The 19388-nt window shown below is 36.9% G+C and overlaps 1 long non-coding RNA gene across 1 annotated transcript; it reads right to left on the bottom strand.

The window, feature by feature from the left end:
- Nucleotides 1-1055: 1055 nt before the first annotated feature.
- Nucleotides 1056-18180, bottom strand: LOC116528154. The gene is made up of 3 exons (XR_004258886.1): nt 18019-18180; nt 16942-16944; nt 1056-1066 (listed from the first exon to the last, which is right to left on the bottom strand). It is a non-coding gene; the product is annotated as an uncharacterized LOC116528154 (long non-coding RNA).
- Between the last annotated feature and the right edge of the window lie 1208 nt (nt 18181-19388).

Genomic DNA, 19388 nt, shown 5'->3' with positions numbered 1-19388 from the left:
CAGAGATGTAGATTTAGGAAAATAGTGAGCCACTCATATCCAGAATTGGAGCATCAGTGGATAAAGAGTTTATGAATTTGATTCTATCAAAAATGGATCCCTGATTTAGGCGAACATAAAGTCTCTGCTTTTCATACTCATTGTGCTGCAAGATATAGAGAAGTTATTGTACTTTAAAGTATAAAAAGTAAACAGGCTGAGGTTCTTGTGATTTTTGCCAAGGTCAACATTCAGAATTCACCCTTCCCTCATCTACCCTATCAGGCACAGCTCAGGGTAGGCCCCCAGGAGAGACAATGCAAAAATGTGCGGAAGTCTACTTGACACTGACACTAGTCTTCTGAGCAGTAGAAAAGAGAAGAGAGAGAGAGAGAGAGAAAGGGAGCGAGACAGAGAGGACAGAAATACAGAAAGAGAAAGACTTTACAGAATAATCTTCAGATAGAGAGAAAAAAAATGGTTTATGTCCAAAAGCATAAACCATTCAGTCAATAGGACAATCTACCAAATGTAAAGAATGGTTATAAAAGGGATTAAGAAACATGGCAAAAGTACAAATATAAGTAAAGAATTAAGAGACGTCGATGGGGATGGTCAAAGACACTATGATGATGGGTTCAGCAAGCCCTTGACTCTCCACAAGTTGAAGAGAGAAGAAAAATGGGCTTAGTCCCATATTTAGGAATACAATTTGGAAGCAAACATTAAACTATTATTCTATTACTTTATTACCATTTCAATATAGGACCTACTAAGGCAAACCTAGGGTTTGCAATATAGGCTGGGTATGTTCTTTAAAGAGTTTCGTTAATTATTTAGGAGAATGAGTAGGGTGCCTCTATTAAACCAATATTTATTCAGCACTTACTATGTCCTAGATACTCTTTTAGGTGCTTGAAAGAAATTAGAGAACAAAACAAAAGGCTCCGTCTTTTGCTCTTTATGTTTTGGCAGAAGAGAAAAAATAAACAGTGAACATAACAAATATGTTGTGTAGTATATTAGAAGGTGACGAGTGTTAATTCTTCTAAGGAGCATTTTAGAGTCACAGTCTCCCTTAATTACTCTCTCCTTGTCGGCCACTGTTAGTAGCTTTAGTTTCTGAGATGCCAAACAGAGCCATAAATTAAAACTCCTCTCTCCTGAGTGGAGTCACTCAAAACAATTGCAACTGGGTATGGAACATGCTGGTAGGCATTCTGCCATACCTACAGAATCACATTACTAATTTTGAAGCCTCACTTTTATAGTTACCTCTCTCCTTCACTTCCTTCTTCTAGGCCTTTAGAATATCTCCAAACCCTAGGGACTCACTGGCTCTATGATCTGCACTACTGGAAGCTGAGTGCTGGTTAATTGAGGATGATGATGAGGAAGAGAAGGAGTGACTCACTATTATCTGGTATCATTGCTGGGTCTTGAAGGCGAGAAAGACCATGTGGCTGACAGAGGTTTAGGAAGACCGAACACACACGACTCAAACTGGCAGGACCTCAGTGACCTGCCTTCCTAACTAATATCTACTCATGGCCGGAATAATTAAAACCCAGGAGAGAGCCTGCAGGATGGATAATAGGACTTGGTAATGACCCTCTTTGTTTCAACAAATTCATATCGCAGTTCCTGAATTTTAAAAAGTGCTGTACAAATCGATTTGTTGACTGATAAAAAGTGAATAGTAATTAGTTTGTAATAAAATGATCTATTTCCATGCTTGCTGGTGTGATAGGGTGGGGGCAGAATAATAGGATTTCTGAAGCCAAACCCATTCAGGTAAAGCTTCTCTAGACCACTTCTGCAAAGTTACTAAAGCTAATTTCATCAGAAGAGCCAGAACCCCATATTTTATCTCTGATACTCAGTCTTTGCAATAATTTTTTTTCCAATCTTTTTTATTTATTGGCCCATAGAGCATCATATTAGGTCAGTAACCCAACAGAGTAAATTTGCTTGTTCTATCTCTTTCCTTCATAATCAGAAAGTCTCAGAGAGATCTGCTTTGGGGTAAAAACAAGCTTGTAGGATAGAGCAGGGAAATACAGATAATAATGATGATAATAAGAGCTACAAATTTTTAGCTTTTCCCATTAGCCAAGCATTGTAATAACTCCTAAACTGATATTATTTGGTTAAGTGTTCACAATGACCTTCTAAAGTACAGCATATATTATGCCAATTTTGCAGATTAAAAAAAAAAAACGAGGTTCAAAGAATCAAGAAAATATTTAAAAGTTCTACAGATAATTAGCACAAGAGCCAGAATTAGAACCCAGAGCAGAGTGACTCTTAGGCTGTGCTATTTCTACAATAGTGTGCTATATCTTTGTAATAAAGAAGCAGATAAATTAAATGTGAATATATCTACATTTGAGTAAGGCTTCAGAAAGCTTTGTGAATAACAACTGAAACTAGTGGGGTCTATCATTTGAACGTTCATACAGATGGAAAGATTTATAAAGCGTGACTAGCCATGCACTCTGAAGGAAGAGCAATACATATGCCACTAAACAATTATCTTAAACATGAATACATGTTATAAATTATGACTGTAACACATCAGGGATGCTCCCGTGACCCACTGGGATCTAATAATTGGGCAGCGGTTCCTAAGGAAAAAATACTATGCAGATATTTGTGTCCAGGAGATGTGGCAGTGACCAGTAGAATTCATGTAGCTTAGCAACATACATAGAATTCAAAGTGGAAGGCTGGCACCAAGTAAGCAAACTAGAAAATAGTGAAAGGTACAGTAGTCCCTCTAGAAGCCACGTGGTTCTGTGAAGTGATGGTCGAATGCTTAGCAGTGCTGGGTGGCCTTGAAGACACAACTAACTGGTAGTTGAGAGACTTGTTTCTGAGCACATGAGGGTACTGTGGTGGGCTTCCAGGAGTAGATACCATTCATGTGATTGCATCTGTAGTGACAGGCTTGTGAGAGCAGTGGAAGACAGACTGCACATGATTCACATAGTAAATAACACCAGATTCTGATACCTGTATACAAAAGGCAGCTCTTGTCAAAAGAATAGCCTACTTGTTTGGCCTCAACACTGTTAAATGTTCTCTTTTATTCTACTTTTATCTCTGGCTAATCTGTTCTGTTATAAGCATTGTTTCTTGGGATATATTATTATTTCCAATCACTCTATGATCACTGGCTTTGGTGATTCGAATATTTCTGCTCTGATTATTTTGTAATATACTTAAGATATATATCAAGGGGACAGCATTATTTTCAAGTTTGTAGACAGCAAACTCCACAGCCCATATATGACTTTGTTGCAGTTTCTCCTACATGAAGGAGAAATCTATCTGACATCATCTGAAGAACATTAGAGGGTCTTCATACCTAGTTTCCAGAACTGCTCCTTTAGATGGTATTCTGCAACATGAAAAGACCTCATTCATTTAGTAAGGCTAGTCCCCACTGAGATGGAGATTTATCCTCTTTTGCCCTCTCCCTATGAACTTCCACAATCTGCGTTGGTAGAAGAGGCACATGATTTTCTTAAGGAGTGCCAACACCCACACTGTGAATAGTAGTTTGACTCAGAGGTGATTCGATAGGAAGGTGACTCATCTTCCTTTTACTTCAGAGTTCAGTTTCTGGATCTCCTGTTTTAAATTAGTCAGGTGCAGAAACTGATCTGTAAGTCAGCTCATTCATTGTGAGGAAAAGACTAAGACTATCTCAAAGCACTTAGCACAGGGGTAGGCACACGCTACCTTTTGAAATAAGTGCCTGTTGGTAAGCTGGCTTGGAAAAGAGCTCCAACACAATCCCTGCTTACATTTGGAATAAGAGGAGCAACATAATAACATTTTATATTATATTTGGAACTTTTGGAGTATTTTCCAACAAAACCACCTTTATAAACCACAATTGCATATGATATAATAGGACAGGTATTATTAGTTTACCTTGATAGGAAAAGAGAAACAAGAGCTCCTTTTCTTTTTTTTAACCCAATTTTACAAAAATAATAACTCTAGTCATCTGGCCATCGCAATGGATAGTGTGTAGCTTTGGTTAATTTCAGTGTTTAAATTATGCCACATTTCTTTTTTTTTTTTTTGTAGACTTTCCTGGTATGAATAGCAAGCCTGAAATCCTTGAAAATGTAGTAAGGGTTTTGTTTTGTTTTGTTTTTTGTTTTTTAAAATGGGGAGATTACAGTGAAGTCTCTAAAGAAACAGGTAGAAATATTTAATATAGATAATTATGCAAACAAGGTTTTTATATCCTAAGTTTTAATAAAATTAGGTTTAACAAAATTCTCTAGGGATCAAGCCCTAAGGAGTTTATCAAGATGAGCATTCAACTGAGGAAAATTGAGCTTAAGGCTAAATTGATTTAAGGGTAAAAAAAAAAAATGCAATGCCTATCAGGGATCTATTGGAAAGAGATGAACTTATTTTTAGAAAAAAAAAATAAAACATCTGCACACATTTGAAAAAGTTCAAGTATTTTTTTTTGAACCTGGAGGTAATCTTCAACTATGCTAATCAAATGAGCCTGCTTGCAGCATGAGTGAAGAGAGAGAGAAGAAAATATGTATCTATTTTCTTCGGCCTAGGAATATTTTCAACTGAGGATTCAAATGTAAGACAGAAATGTTCTGATGGAATCCAGATCAAATGTGTGGTGATGAGGTCATATATGTGACCTCTTTTTGTGGAGACATACTTGGAAAAAAAGCAGACTATTTTATATTGGTATCGTCGTGTGTTGCTTAACAGTGAGAATATGTTCTGAGAAATTTGTCATTGATAATTTTGTAATTGTGAGAACATTATAAAGCGTACTCACACAAACCTACATTGGTATAGCCTACCACACACATAGGCTACATGGTAGAGCCTATAGCGCCTAGGCTACAAATGCAGCATATTACTGTTTTGAATACTGGAAGTAATTGTGACACAATGGTAAGTATTTGTGTATATAAATGTATCTAAACACAGAAAAGGTACAGTACAAATATGGTCTAACATATTTTTTAAAAATGGTATATCTGGCCAGGTGCAGTGGCTCACACCTGTAATCCCAGCATTTTGGGAGGCTGAAGCAGGTGGATTTCTTGAGGTCAGGAGACCAGCCTGGCCAACATGATAAAACCCCATCTATACTAAAAGATTAGCTGGCCATGGTGGCAGGCACTGGTAATCCCAGCTACTTAGGAAGTTGAGGAAGGAGAATTGCTTGCACCTGGTAGGTTGAGGCTGCAGTGAGTTAAGATAGCGATACTGCACTCCAGCCTCGGTGACAAAGCAAGACTATGTCCTAAAAAAAAAAAAAAAAAGGAAGGTACACCTGACCTGTATACACTTACTGAAAGTTGTACTGGGTGAGTCACTGAAGGAATGGTGAGTGAATATGAAGACCTCGTACATTACTGTACACTGCTGTAGACTCTATAAACACTGTACATTTAGGTTACATGAAATTTATAAAAAACTATTTTTCCTTCTTCAATCATATTAACCTTAGCTTACTACACCTATTTTACCTCATAAACTTAAATTTATGTTTTGGCTTATGAACTGTTTTATAGTAACACAGCTTAAAACACAAACACATTGCATAGTATTCAAAAATATTTTTTCTTTGTATCCTTATGCCATACTTTACTTTCTGTTCTCATTTTTTTTAACTTGTAAAAGTTTTATGTTAAAAACTAAGACACAAACACACATAACAGCCTAGGCCTACACAGGGCCAGGATGATCAATATCACTGTCTTCCACCTCCACATTTTGTTCAACTCAAAGGACTTCAGGGGCAACAACATGCATGGAGCGTTCGTCTCCTGTGATAACAATGATTTCTTCTGAAATACCTCCTGAAGCACCTTCCTAAAGCTGTTTTACAGTTAACTTTTTCAAAATATAAGAATTACACTCTAAGAGGACAAAAAAATTGTAGTAAATACATAAACCAGTAACAGTCATTTATTACCATTATCAATATTATGTAGTGTACGTAATTGTATGTGCTACACTTTTTTTTTTTTTTTTTTTGAGATGAAGTCTCGCTCTGTTGCCAGACTGGAATGCAGTGGTGCAATCTTGGCTCACTGCAACCTCCACCTCCTGGTTTCAAGCGATTCTCCTGCCTCAGCCTCCTGAGTCGCTGGGACTACAGGCGCAAGACACTGCATCAGGCTAATTTTTGTATTTACAGTAGAGTCAGGGTTTCACCATGATGGCCAGGATGGCCTTGGTTTCTTGACCACATGGTCCACCCAGCTCAGCCTCCCAAAGTGCTGGGATTACAGGCAACAGCCACTGCACCCAACTGTATGTGCTACACTTTTATATGATCAGCAGTGCATTAGGTTTGTTTACACCAGCATCACCACAAACACATGAATAGTATGTTGTACTATGTAACTAAGATGGCTCAGACATTACTACGCATAGCAGGTTTTCAGCTCTGTTACAATCTGTTGGGATCATAGCCATATAATGAGATATCATTATATGACACATGGCTATATTTACTACTAAGGAAGAATTAAAATCTCTTTTTTGGCAGATATTGAAATCTCAAAAACTTCATGCAAAATTGTAATATGCAAATTTTTCTATTAGGTTGGTGCAAAGTCATTGTGGATTTTGCCATTAAAAGTAAAACCACAATTACTTTTGCACCAACCTAATAGCTCTCTAACATGTCACCAACCAGTAGTTCAACCGTGAATGAGGATATTTAAATGAATAAACTCTGTTAGGCTTTTCCGATCTTATATGCAAGATATTAGGAAAATGTATTGTGGATCACCTATTAGTATCACCACAAATATAAATAAAAACTAAATAGACAAGTCATTATCTTGTTACAATGAGTTATTAAATATGTCTTATATTACAAAAAAATCTTTCATTATTTCCCGTTACCTCCAATATGGACATCAACTTTCATAGCATGATATTTCTTTACTCTGTAGGATTTATCTTTTTCCTGATTTTTCAGCTTTATTCCCTGTTGCTTCTCAACTTGCACTAAATTGCTTATTATACTAACCTACTTTCAATTCAGCAAACAAGACTAGCTATTTGAATAAGCCATTTTTGGGGGAAGAGGCTTATACCTATGTTCAAACATCCTTTCTTTATTATTTCCTTAGTATTGAGATTCTGTTCAAGATTTCCTTCAAGATTCAGTTTAACCTCACCTAGGAGACTTCCTTTGATTGTGATAGACTGGATGGGTGTCTTCTTCCCTTTGTCACAAGGCACTGTGCACCATAGCATAGCCCACTATATGGTATTCATATCAGCTCTCCATTTCATTATAAACTTCTTGAGGACAAATGTGTTGTTTCATACTCAGAATTCCAGCCCTAAAACTAAATCCAGCTCAAATGATACTCAATAAAAGTTTGTCATGTGAAAGAGTAAGTGTGATTGGAGAATATAGAGCCCACCATAAAGAGAATTCTGCCATAAGTTTAATTTCAGAAGTGAGGTCATTGACTGAGACCTATATGAGAAGGAGGGGGAGCAGGAAGAGGAAGATGAGGAGGAGGAGGAGGGGGAGGAGGAGCAAGGAGAGGGAGAGGAACAAGAACAAGAGAAGGAGAAGGAGGAGACAGGAAGAAGAAGCTAAAGAAGAGATAGAAGAAGCAGAGTAGAAGCAGAAGAAAAAGAAGGAGAAGAAGTAGAAGCTAAAGAAGAGGAAGAAGAAGAAGAGAAGCAATAGAAGCTAAAGAAGAGGAAGAAAAAAGAAGAAGAAGAAGATAGAAGTAGAAGAAGAAGAAGAAGAAGAAGAAGAAGAAGAAGAAGAAGAACTACCACCACCACAAGGAAAAGCAGCAGCAGCAGAAGAGAGGAAACATAGCAAAAATAAAGTGTATTTAACATAATTTGGTTTTATTCTATAAATACATGAATTTGGGAAAAGAAAGAAAAGCTTACCTAGGTGTGGCTGAAGTGAGTAAATGACCTAATCTTTCTCTAGAACATATACAAAGAGAAATTACAAGTGAATTAAAAACCTTAGTTATAAATCTGATGTTTCACAATAAAAATGTGTATAATTTTTTAATTTGTCCACATATTCTTTTTGATACCAAATAGAAACCATTGATATTAGCTTATTTCAATTTTTATTTAACAGATGTCAAAGTTAATATAAAAAAACTTTTCTTTACAGAGCTACACAATGAATGGTGGAAAAAAAGAGCCTGCCCATCTGACTGTGACACCAAATATATGCTCTTCCTATTGTGTCCAGAGCCTTTCCTTAGAAGAGAGTTCCAGGCACCTCAAAGAGAAATAATGTATTTCATTCCAAAAAAAGAAAGATCAAGTCAAAAGTCAGGCTTCAGCCTGACTTAATCTAACCTGGATTTTTAAGAGATTGAATTAGAAAATTTTCATTTCATTTTAATTAAATTGAGTTAGGACTTCTTGAAGTCAAAGACATGTAACCATAAGAAATAAAATTCTTCCCAAAAGACAGCAAAGACAAGAGCCTAGGAATAGGAATTCAGGTGAATCTGGTCCAACATCAATGTGTTAGAACTGTCAGTGGCAGGCACAGCTCAAACATCTTTGACATCTCCTCTTTGTTGTTTCTAAGGGTTTCCACTAAAGTTTCCTAAGTGTTGGTTGTGATAGCAAAATGACTGTTTTAGTAGCTGGCCTTAGGCAACTACTAAATAGTACATAACAGTACTAGAGCCTTCTCTCACCAGGAGGTGGAGCTCAAGACTCCTTTCATCAAAGCTGTGTTGAGTTCAAGGATAGTAGGTGGTGGGAGAAGAGTGAGGACATTGAGCTGGAGGTGTGAAGCTCGCAGGGGTTGCCTCCTGCCTGAGAGTAGGGTGATTAAGAGTGTTTTGCTCTGGCATCAGGGCAAGTGATTTTTCCCATCACTTTTCTTTTTATTGCGTTTTCTTTTGTTTTTCTTTCTATACCACTGTAGTGCTAAAGTCTTGAAGGTTATAGTCTAATGTGCTAAACTTCCACCTCAGAGAACCCTGAGGCACTGGGTAAATAATTCTTGAAACTAATCTCCCATCTTCTGAATTGGCTTTTCTGAGATTCAAGTCCTGAAAAATGTATTTTACCAGGCACATTTCCACCTCTACAGCCAATACATCTGAGTTGCTATGGTTTAAGAAATACCAACCGCCAAGAGAGGCAAATTAGCAGCTATGTTACTTCTAAGCAGGAGCTTTGTGACTTAATGTGGCCTAGTCTAGTTCTCAAGAGAGCAGATGTTTGGGACCAAACCCCCCAGCTAGTTAGAAGTTCCTTTGCCTCATATTTCTAGACATTTATCTCCCTCAGGGATTTAATGGCTATTACCATAATGAGTAGCTGATTGATCATTTAAAAATCCTGGGGCCCTGCCCCTGAATCATTCCAATACTGCTAACTGTGAAAGCCACTTCTCTTTTCTATTACAGAAGAGATTTGTGAATCAAGAAAAATACATTTGGGATTAGTTCATGTCATTCCAGGTGGCTCAAACAGGTCCAGGTCCGTTCAGCTAATTTGATGACCTTTGAAATGTAATCTACCTCAATAAGAAGTCAAAATGCATCCAGGTGCAGTGGCTCACACTTGTAATCCCAGCACTTTGGGAGGCCGAGGTGGGTGGATCACCTAAGGTCAGGAGCTTGAGATCAGCCAGGTCAACATGGTGAAAACCCATCTCCGTTAAAAAAGAAAAAATTAGCCAAGCATGGTGACAGGAGCCTGTAATTCCAACTACTCAGTAGGCTGAGGTTGGAGAATCGCTTGAACCCAGGAGGCAGGGGTTGCAGTGAGTCGAGATCACATCATTGCATTCCAGCTTGGACAACAAGAGCAAAGCTCTGTCTAAGAAAAATAAAGGAAGTCAAAATGCATCTTAACACAAGGATGCCAGGTTTAATATTCCTCAAGGGTTAGGCTGTAAATTATGTTAATAGAAGACATATGCTTTATGCAAAAGATTATTTGCGCTTCCAAGAGGAGAAACTGAACACTACTCATTCAAGTGAGGCACTGTTAAGAAAACTAACTTCTAAAGTGGCTTTAGTGGTAGCTGATGAAGGAACCTGAGTTGGATTTGAACAGTCAACTTCTGTTCATTGAGACGCACTGATACCATACTTCAGATGAAGTCTCCAAAATCACTACAAAACTTAAGATGGGATCAAGAGATTGTTTCAAGGGAGTAACGTATGGAGTTTTTCAAGGGCTAAAGAAAAACAAATAAAAAACTAAGGCAGTAGAAAAGATATAGAGACGTTGGAATCAAGGAAGAAATCACATGGCCATGCTCCTTCTGATGTTTGAAACTGCCAGGCTTCCCACCCTACCTTTCCTCATGTGGTTTAATGAAACAAATAAGGCAAAAGCGTAACTCCCAGGTCCTTAGTCCTGCAACTTTTACTTGATCTACCATTTTAAAAGCAACAAGAACCGCCACTGTCATTCATATTTTGAGTCCGGGCAGTACTGAATTCAAACTATCTGAAGTCTTGCTGATTTGTAAGTGGTTAAGGCCAAGATAGATCTCAAGGGATAGAGGCTCTTCTTTTAGATTTTCCAAGTTGTCAGAAACCATAAATATTAGAAACTGTAAGACCAATCCTTAGAGTTCTGCTTTCCAATACAGCAGTAGTTTCAAACTTCAGAATGCCTGAGGATCTCCTGGAGGACATGTTGAAACACAGATTGCTGGGCCCCATGCCCAGAGTTTCTAATTCACTAGGGACCAGAGAATTTGCATTTCTTGCAAGTTTCCAGCTTCTTCTGCTGCTGGTCTGGGAACTACATTTTGAGAGACTCTATAATAGAGTAACTAGGAAGACATCTTGCAAAACAAAAGACAGGTTGGTTCTGACACACCATTCCCAATAAGGAAGCTCAATTTCAAAGGCATTTTTGTTGATATTTATGAGTACATACAACTAGCTTTAATAATCATCATAATATTTAAATTTATTATGCTCTTATCATTATTCCGAGGAAAACATTATTGGTTCTCTTTCTTTTGATCAATACACCAATCCCATACACCAATATCCACTAATATTTTTTTACATTTGAGAAAACTGAGGTACAAAAAGCATATCTACCTTCCCCAATGTTACATAGTTGCTAAAAGAGAAAACCAGAGTACGGGCTCAGATATCTGTCACTGTAAATGCTATCTGTGGTATAGTTCACGGTAAGCACTGTGTGGTGCTTACTTTCAGGAAAACCATATTCCTAACCCTATACATGTCAGAACAATACAGTTTAATACTTGCACCAGAAATGTGATTCCAAATCTGAGCTCTACCACCTTATGCCATGTTACCTTCAAGGTACTATTAACTCCCTGTAAGTGTCTTCAAAAATCGCAATAAAATATGTTGAATTAAATCATGTTAAACACTTAGAACTAAGAATTTTTAAAATGAGATCTGCTTATAATCCTACAAAGGTACCCTTACAGTAATAATCCAGTCCACCAATAGATGGAACATGCATTGGGCTGGGTATCAGGAGATCAAAGTTCTCATCATGACCCAGTCATGAACCAATTATAAGTGCTGGGTGTTATAAAGCACTTTTAGCTTTTTTATTAGTGATATCAGCATAGGTGGCACTTGCACAGCCATTGCTATATGACTACTTTGAAAATAAATGTCTATGTAATATAAAAATATATATTTACACATGTATGTATTTTAAATATATATTGATGTGCATGCATGTATATCCATGTAATTTATATATTGGCCATGTGTTTGAAATTAAATGTTTTTACAATGTCATTCCTCCCAAAATGTCAGATATTGCCATAATGTAACGCTACATGCAATTCTGGGGCTTCAAATATAATTTGGATTTTTTTTTTTTTTTTTTTTTGAGATAGACTCTTACTCTGTCACCCAGGCTGGGGTGCTGTAGTGCTGTGGCATGATCTTGGCTCACTGCAACCTCCACCTCCCGGGTTCAAGTGATTCTCCTGCCTCAGCCTCCCGAGTAGCTGGGATTACAGTCACTCACAACTACACCCAGCTAATTTTTGTAGTTTCAGTAGAGACAGGGTTTCACCATGTTAGCCAGGCTGGTCTCAAACTCCTGACCTCAGGTAATTCACCCACCTTGGACTCCCAAAGTGCTGGGATTACAGGTGTGAGCTACCATACCTGGCCTAATTTGGATGTTTTAAATAAATTTGTTTAACCTTCCTGCAAAGACCAGAGTATAGGACAGGAGTCACTCATCAAACACAGGGCCATTACACATGGAATGGCCCCTACTTCCATTTCCTATAAACTCATTCTATATTTGTGTTAATGCTGTGGTATTTTTTATTAAGCTTATAGAAACTCTATATGATATTCCCTGTTTTAGCTTTCTTCGTACTTGTCCTTTCTACTGATCTTTGTCATGAAGTTGGTTCTCCTTTAGCACCCTTTTATGCTGCTGTCTTCCCACTGGCAAATTACAGTTATCTCCCTGTTATTTACTACATGAAATAAAGTTATTTTGTGTTTACAGCAGACACAATCCTAAAAGTTCCTAAATTCCAAATTCTTTCTTTTTTTTCATGAAGCAACAGAGATATGCTATGTCTCCCAGCTTCCCTTAACATGAGGTGTTTGCATATAACTGAGCTCTGCGTAGTGGAATGTGAGTGGAGGTGTTGAATGCCTCTTCCAGGCCTAAATCCTAGGACCCCCTTCCCATTGCCTTCAAGCTTTCTCCCTCGACTTACCCACTATCAAATACAGAGAATCAAGTGTAGACTTGATCAAATGTTGTAGGCCTAGCACATGGTGAAGCTGCTGGATGAAAGAAACCTGGGTTTCTGAATGTCTGAGTGGAGTAATAACTACCTCCCCAATGGCTGATCCATTGCTGACTGACCCAGGAGTGAAAATTAAACCTTTGCTTTTTCAGGCATGTAAATTAGAGAATTTGCCTTAACTAATTAATAGAATGTGTTTTCCTTGGCTCTCTCATAACTATTCCTAGCACCCCCATCTATGTACTTTCTTGGACAATTCCACATAATTAAGCTCCTTCTAAAGATAAGGGTGGTTTCTCCTTGGCACCTATAGCAATGACATGAATTATCACATCAGTCTTTGCTGTTGTTTCTTCCAGATGGAATAATTCCTTCTCTCTCTGTATGCCACATGCTTTCATCTCTAAGATATTAATTCAATATACCCCTCTTCTATGAAACCTTCTCATATTATTTTAAACACATGTGAATCTGTTATTCACTGAGCTTATTCGTTTAGTTTTTTTTTTTTTCCCCCACCAACTGTAAATTATGAGATGTGTGCTAAGTTGTGAGCAAAATCAGTAAGACTAATGACTGGTATCAGCAAGCTCACCATACATGGCTCAAATAAGGAAATGAACAAAAAATTAACATTGTTTTGATATGTATGTATGTGCACTGCTTTTATGAAAGCACATAAAATGTGTTCTAATTTACTCAAATATTGCTGTTGAGTGACATGTCACTTTAGCTGAGTAGCTGAATCTTGATGTAAAAGTAGGTATTAGCCAGATAATATGCAGGAGAAGTGAAAGGTATTCCAGGCCAAGAGAACAGCATATACAAAGGCCCTGGGATGACAGAGTACAGTCACAAAGATAGTACATTGGTGTGAGAAGAGTGAAATGTCAGGATGTGCCTGAATAGAAAATTTGTCATTAAGCAATAAGTTCAATTTTTCAGAAAGCATGCCAGAATCTGGGGATATAAAAAATAAATAAAACCAGGTTTCTGTTATGAACTTATTTATAGCCTAACTAGAGAGAGAGAAAAATAATCACAGTAGAATGTGGAAATATGATAACTATTTTATCTTATTTTATTTTGCTTTATTTACATTTAGTGCAGAGAGGATTTAGGGACCAGAGTAGAAGGAAGGCAGGGTTAGAACAAGCATCAGAGAGAGTGGAGGAAAAAATGGCAGATAAGAGGCAGGACTAAATTGCAGTGCACACTTGGACAGAGAGAGCAGCGTGTGGAGACTCACAGCATAAGCTTTTGCTCTAAGAACTACTTCAGAAATATACCACGAAAGCCGAGGAAATCCAGAGACCCTTTAAAGGAAGGGAATTGCTCCTGCAGGACTTGATAGACAGCCCAAATACTGTGATTGTCCAAACTGTGAAGGTGGGAAAGGGAAATTATCTGCCCTCAAACACATACCCTCACTGGGGAACCTGAAAGTCTAGATCATGGAAGAAGGATCTGACCTTACCTGGAGCTGAGACAATTTAGAAAGCCAAGCAAAATACATAGGTAGAAGAAGCAATGGGAAAAGACCTGTGGCCTCTCTGTGTCATTAGGGAAGCCATTTCTGCCTTGTCTCACAGGGATCCTTGGGAAAGGCTACCAGGGGAACTGGGAAAAGATCACAAAAAGAAACCTACAGCTGAACTTTGCAACAATTCCAACTGAACACAAAGCTTTCTGACCAGAACTTGGGGAAAGGGGTGAATCTGTTATACAAACTAAAGCAGAGCTTGTACTCAAGCAGAGAGTACAAACTCAAGCAGAGAGGCATGAAAGCCCTGCTTACTTTCTTAACCAGGAGGCTGGTAACCTGGGGCAAGTTTTCAGCCTTTCTTAATCACTGCCTACAAACAAACTCGGTCCTATTGGGGTGGGGACAAGGTAGGAGTGAGATTCAGCCTTTTGGATTGCATGGAAGTTGGGTGAGGCCTGTAACTGATGCCTTTCCCCCATTTCCCTTACAACCTGGATGACACATCAGAGAGAATAATTGAGGAAAACTTCTTCAGCCTTGCTAGAAATCTAGACATCCAAATACAATAAGTTCAAAAACACCTAAGAAATTAATCACAAAATGATCATCACCCAGGCACATAGTTAGGTTACCAAACGTCAAGATGAAGGAAAGAATATTAAGAGCTGTGAGGCAAAAGCACTAGGTAACCTATCAGATTAACAGCAGATATCTTAGAAGAAACTCTATAAGCTAGAAGGAATTGGGGACCTATTTTCAGCCTTCTTTAGCAAAATAATTATCAGGCAAGAACCTTGTATCCAGTAAAAATGAGCTTCATAAATAAAAGAAGATATGGTCTTTTTTGAATAAACAAATACAGAGAGAATTTGCCATTCCTAAGACAGCACCACAAGAATTGCTAAAAAAAAAAAAAAAAAAAAAAAAAAAGCTCTAAATCTTGAAACAAATCCTGGAAACACATTAAAACAGGACCTCTTTAAAGCATGAAGCTCACAGGACCTATAAAACAAAAATACAATTTAAAAAAAGGCAGCAAGGTATTCAGACAACAAATAGCGTGATGAATGGAATAGTATCTCACATCTCAATGCTAACTTTGAATGTGAAGGGCCTACATGCTACACTCGAAAGATACATAACTGCAGAATGGATAACAATTGACTAACCAACTATCTGCTGTCTTCAAGGGATTCACCCAACACATAAGGACTCACATAAACTTAAGGTAAAGAGGTAGACAAAGACATTCAATGCAAATGGACATCAACAGTGAGCAGGAGTAGATATTCTTACATCATACACAAAAAAACTTTGAAGCAACGCAGTTAAAATAGACAAAGAGGAATATTATATAATGACAAAAGGCCTTGTCCTGCAGGAAAATATTACAATCTTAAATATATATATGCACATAACACTGGAGCTCCCAAATTTATAAAACAGTTACTACTAGACCTAAGAAATGAGATAGACAGGAACACAATAATAGTGGGGACTTCAATACTCCACTGACAGCACTAAACAGGTCATTAAGACAGAAAATCAATAAAAAAAAAAACCAAGAATTTAAACTATACCTTAGAAGAAAGGGACTTAACAGATATTTACAGAACCTTCTACTCCCAAACTGCAGAATGTACATTCTATTCCTCGGTGCATGGAACTTTCTCCAAGATAGACCATGTGATAGGTCACAAAACAAGTCTCAATAAATTTAATAAAATTAAAATTATATCAAATACTCTCTCAGACCACAGTGGAACAAAATTGGAAATCAACTCGAAAAGGAACGCTGAAAACCATGCAAATACATGGAAATCAAATAATCTGCCCCTGAATGATTATTGGGTCAATAAAAAAAAATCAAGGTGGAAATTTAAAAATTCTTTGAACTGAATAATAATAGAAACCACTGGGATGAAGCAAAGGCAGTGTTTAAAGTTCATAGCCTTAGATGCCTACATCAAAAAATTTGAAGGACCACAAATAGACAATCTGAGGTCACACGTCAAGGAACTTGAAAAACAAGAACAAACCAAATCCAAACCCAGGGGAAGAAAAGAAATAACAAAGATCAGAGCAGAACTAAATGAAATCAAAACAAACAAACAAACACAAAATCTAACAAAAACACAAAAGATAAATGAGGCAAAAAGCTGGTTCTTTGAAAAGATAAATAAGATTGATAGAACATTACCATGGTTAACCAAGAAAGAAGAGAAGATTCAAGTAAGCTCAATTATAAATGAAATGGGAGATACTACAATTAACATCACAGAAGTACAAAAGATCATTAAAGGCTGCTATGAACATCTTTATACACCTAAACTAGGAAACCTAGAGGAAATGGATTCCTGGAAATATACAAACCTCTTAGCTTAAATAAGGAAGATTTAGAAACCCTGAACAGACCAATAACAAGCATTGAGATTGAAATGGTAATTTGAAAACTACAAAAAAAAAAAAAAAAAACTTCCAGGACCAGACAGATTCAAAGCTGAATTCTATCAGACATTTAAAGAAGAATTGGAACCAATCCTATAGATACTATTCCACAAAATACAGAAACAGGGAATCCTCCTTAAATCATTCTTTGAAGGCAGTATCACCCTAATAACAAAACCAAACAATGAAATAACAAAAAAAGAAAACTACAGACCAGTATCCTTGATGAAAATAGTTGCAAAAACCCTTAAGAAAATACTAGCTAACTGAATCCAATAGCATATCAAAAAGATAATCCACCATGATCAAGTGGGTTTCATACCAGAGATGCAGGGATGGTTAAACATACACAAGTTAATATATGTGATACACCACATAAACAGAATTAAAATTTAAAATCACATGATCATATCAGTAGACATAGTGAAAACATTTTGAAGTATCCAGTACCCTTTTATGACTAAAACCCTTTGCAAAATCAGTATACAGGTGACATACCTCAATGTAATACAAGCCATCAATGACAAACCCACAGCCAAAATAATATTGAATGAGGAAAAGTTGAAAGTATTCCCTCTGAGAATTGGAACAAGACAAAGATGCCCACTCTCAGCACTTCTATTTAACACAGTATTGGAAGTCCTAGCCAGAGCAATCAGACAAGAGAAATAAATAAAGAGCATCCAAATTAGTATAGAGGAAGTCAAACAGTTGCTGTTTGTTGATGATATAATTGCATATGTAGAAAACCCTAAAGATTCCTTCAAAAATGCTCCTAAAAGTGATAAATTTAGCTGAGTATCCGGATATACAACTAATGTGCACAATCAGTTGCTCTGCTATACATCAACAGCAACCAAGGTGAGAATGAAATCAAGAACTCAACCCCTTTTCCAATGGCTACAAAAAAATAAAATAAAATACTTAAGAATATACCTAACCAAAGAGGTGAAATACCACTACAAGGAAAGCTACAAAACAATGCTGAAAGAAATCACAGATGATACAAACAAATGGAAGCATATCCCGGGCTCATAGATGGGTAGAATTAATACTATGAAAATGAGCATACTGTCAAAAGCAATCTACAATTTCCACTAATATACCACTATCATTCTTCATAAAGCTAGAAAAAAAATCCTAAAATTCATATGGAACAAAAAAGAGCCTGCACAGCCAAAGCAAGATTAAGCAAAAAGAAAAAATCTGGAGGCATAACATTACCTGACTTCAATCTATACTATAAGGCCATAGTCACCAAAACAGCATGGTACTGGTATGAAAATAGGCACCTAGACCAATGAAACATAATAGAGAACCCACAAATAACCCCAACAGCCAACTGGTCTTCAACAAAGCAAGCCAAAATATAAAGTGGGGAAAGGACACACTATTCAACAAATGGTACTGGGATAATCGGCTAGCAACATGTAGGAGAATGAGACTCTCCTCATCTCTCATCTTATAGAAAAATCAACTCAAGATGGATTGTCGACTTAAATCTAAGACCTGTAACTATAAAAATTCTAGAAGGTAACATCAGATAAATCCTTCTAGACATTGGCTTAGGCACAGGCTTTATGACTAAGAACCCAAAAGCAAATGGAAGAAAAACAAAGATAAATAAGTGAGACATAATGAAATTAATGAGCTTCTACATAGCAAAAGAAGTGGTCAGCAGAGTAAACAGACAACCCACAGAATGGGAAAAAAATTTTCACAATCTATATATCCAATAAATGACTAATATCTAGAATCTACAAAGAACTCAAACAAATTAGCAGGAAGAAAACAAACAACCCCCTCAAAAAGTGGGCTAAGGGCATGAATAGACAGTTTTCAAAAGAAGATATACAAATGACCAACAAATATATGAAAAAAATGCTCAACATCACAAATAATCAGGGACATGCAAATCAAAACTTCAACAGAATGCCACATTATTCCTCCAAGAATGGCCATAATCAAAAAAAAAATTAAAAAAAATAAAACAGATGTTTGTGTAGTTACAGTGAAAAGGGAACACTTCTACACTGCTGGTAGGAATGTAAGATAGTACAACCATTATGAAAACAGCATAATACTCCCTTAAAGAACTAAAAGTAGAACTACCATTTGATTCAGCAATTCCACTACTAGATATCTACTCAGAGAAAAGAGGTCAGTATACAAAATAGATACTTGTACACACAGGTTTATAGCAGCACAATTCACAATTGCAAAAATATAGAACCAACCCAAATGCCCATCAATCAACGAATGGAAAAAAGAATCTGTGGTGTGTGTGTATGTATATATGTGTGTGTGTGTGTGTGTGTGTGTGTGTGTGTGTGTGTATGTGTGTTATATACATACACATATATATGTATATATGATGTAATAATACTCATCCATAAATCCATATATATATATATTAGTGGTATTGAATTAGTAGTATGAATTAGTAGTATTGCATCATGCAATGCTACCAATTCATAAAAAATGAATTAATGGCATTCTCAGCAACCTGGATGGAAATGTAGACTATTATTCTAAGTGAACTTACTCAAATGCAGTAAACCAAACATCGTATGTTCTCACTTGTAAGTGGGAGCTAAGCTATGAAGATGCAAAGCCATAAGAATTATACAATGGACTTTGAGGACTTAGGGGAAAGAGTAGGAGGCGGGTGAGGGATAAAAGACTACAGATTGGATTCAGTGTATG

The sequence above is a fragment of the Sapajus apella genome, unplaced genomic scaffold (assembly GCF_009761245.1).
Source record: "Sapajus apella isolate SASKATOON/1434 unplaced genomic scaffold, GSC_monkey_1.0 scaffold57, whole genome shotgun sequence".
Taxonomy (NCBI): domain Eukaryota; kingdom Metazoa; phylum Chordata; class Mammalia; order Primates; family Cebidae; genus Sapajus; species Sapajus apella.
Note: the sequence above shows the minus strand (reverse complement) of the source record. Positions and strands in the feature narration are given on the sequence as shown.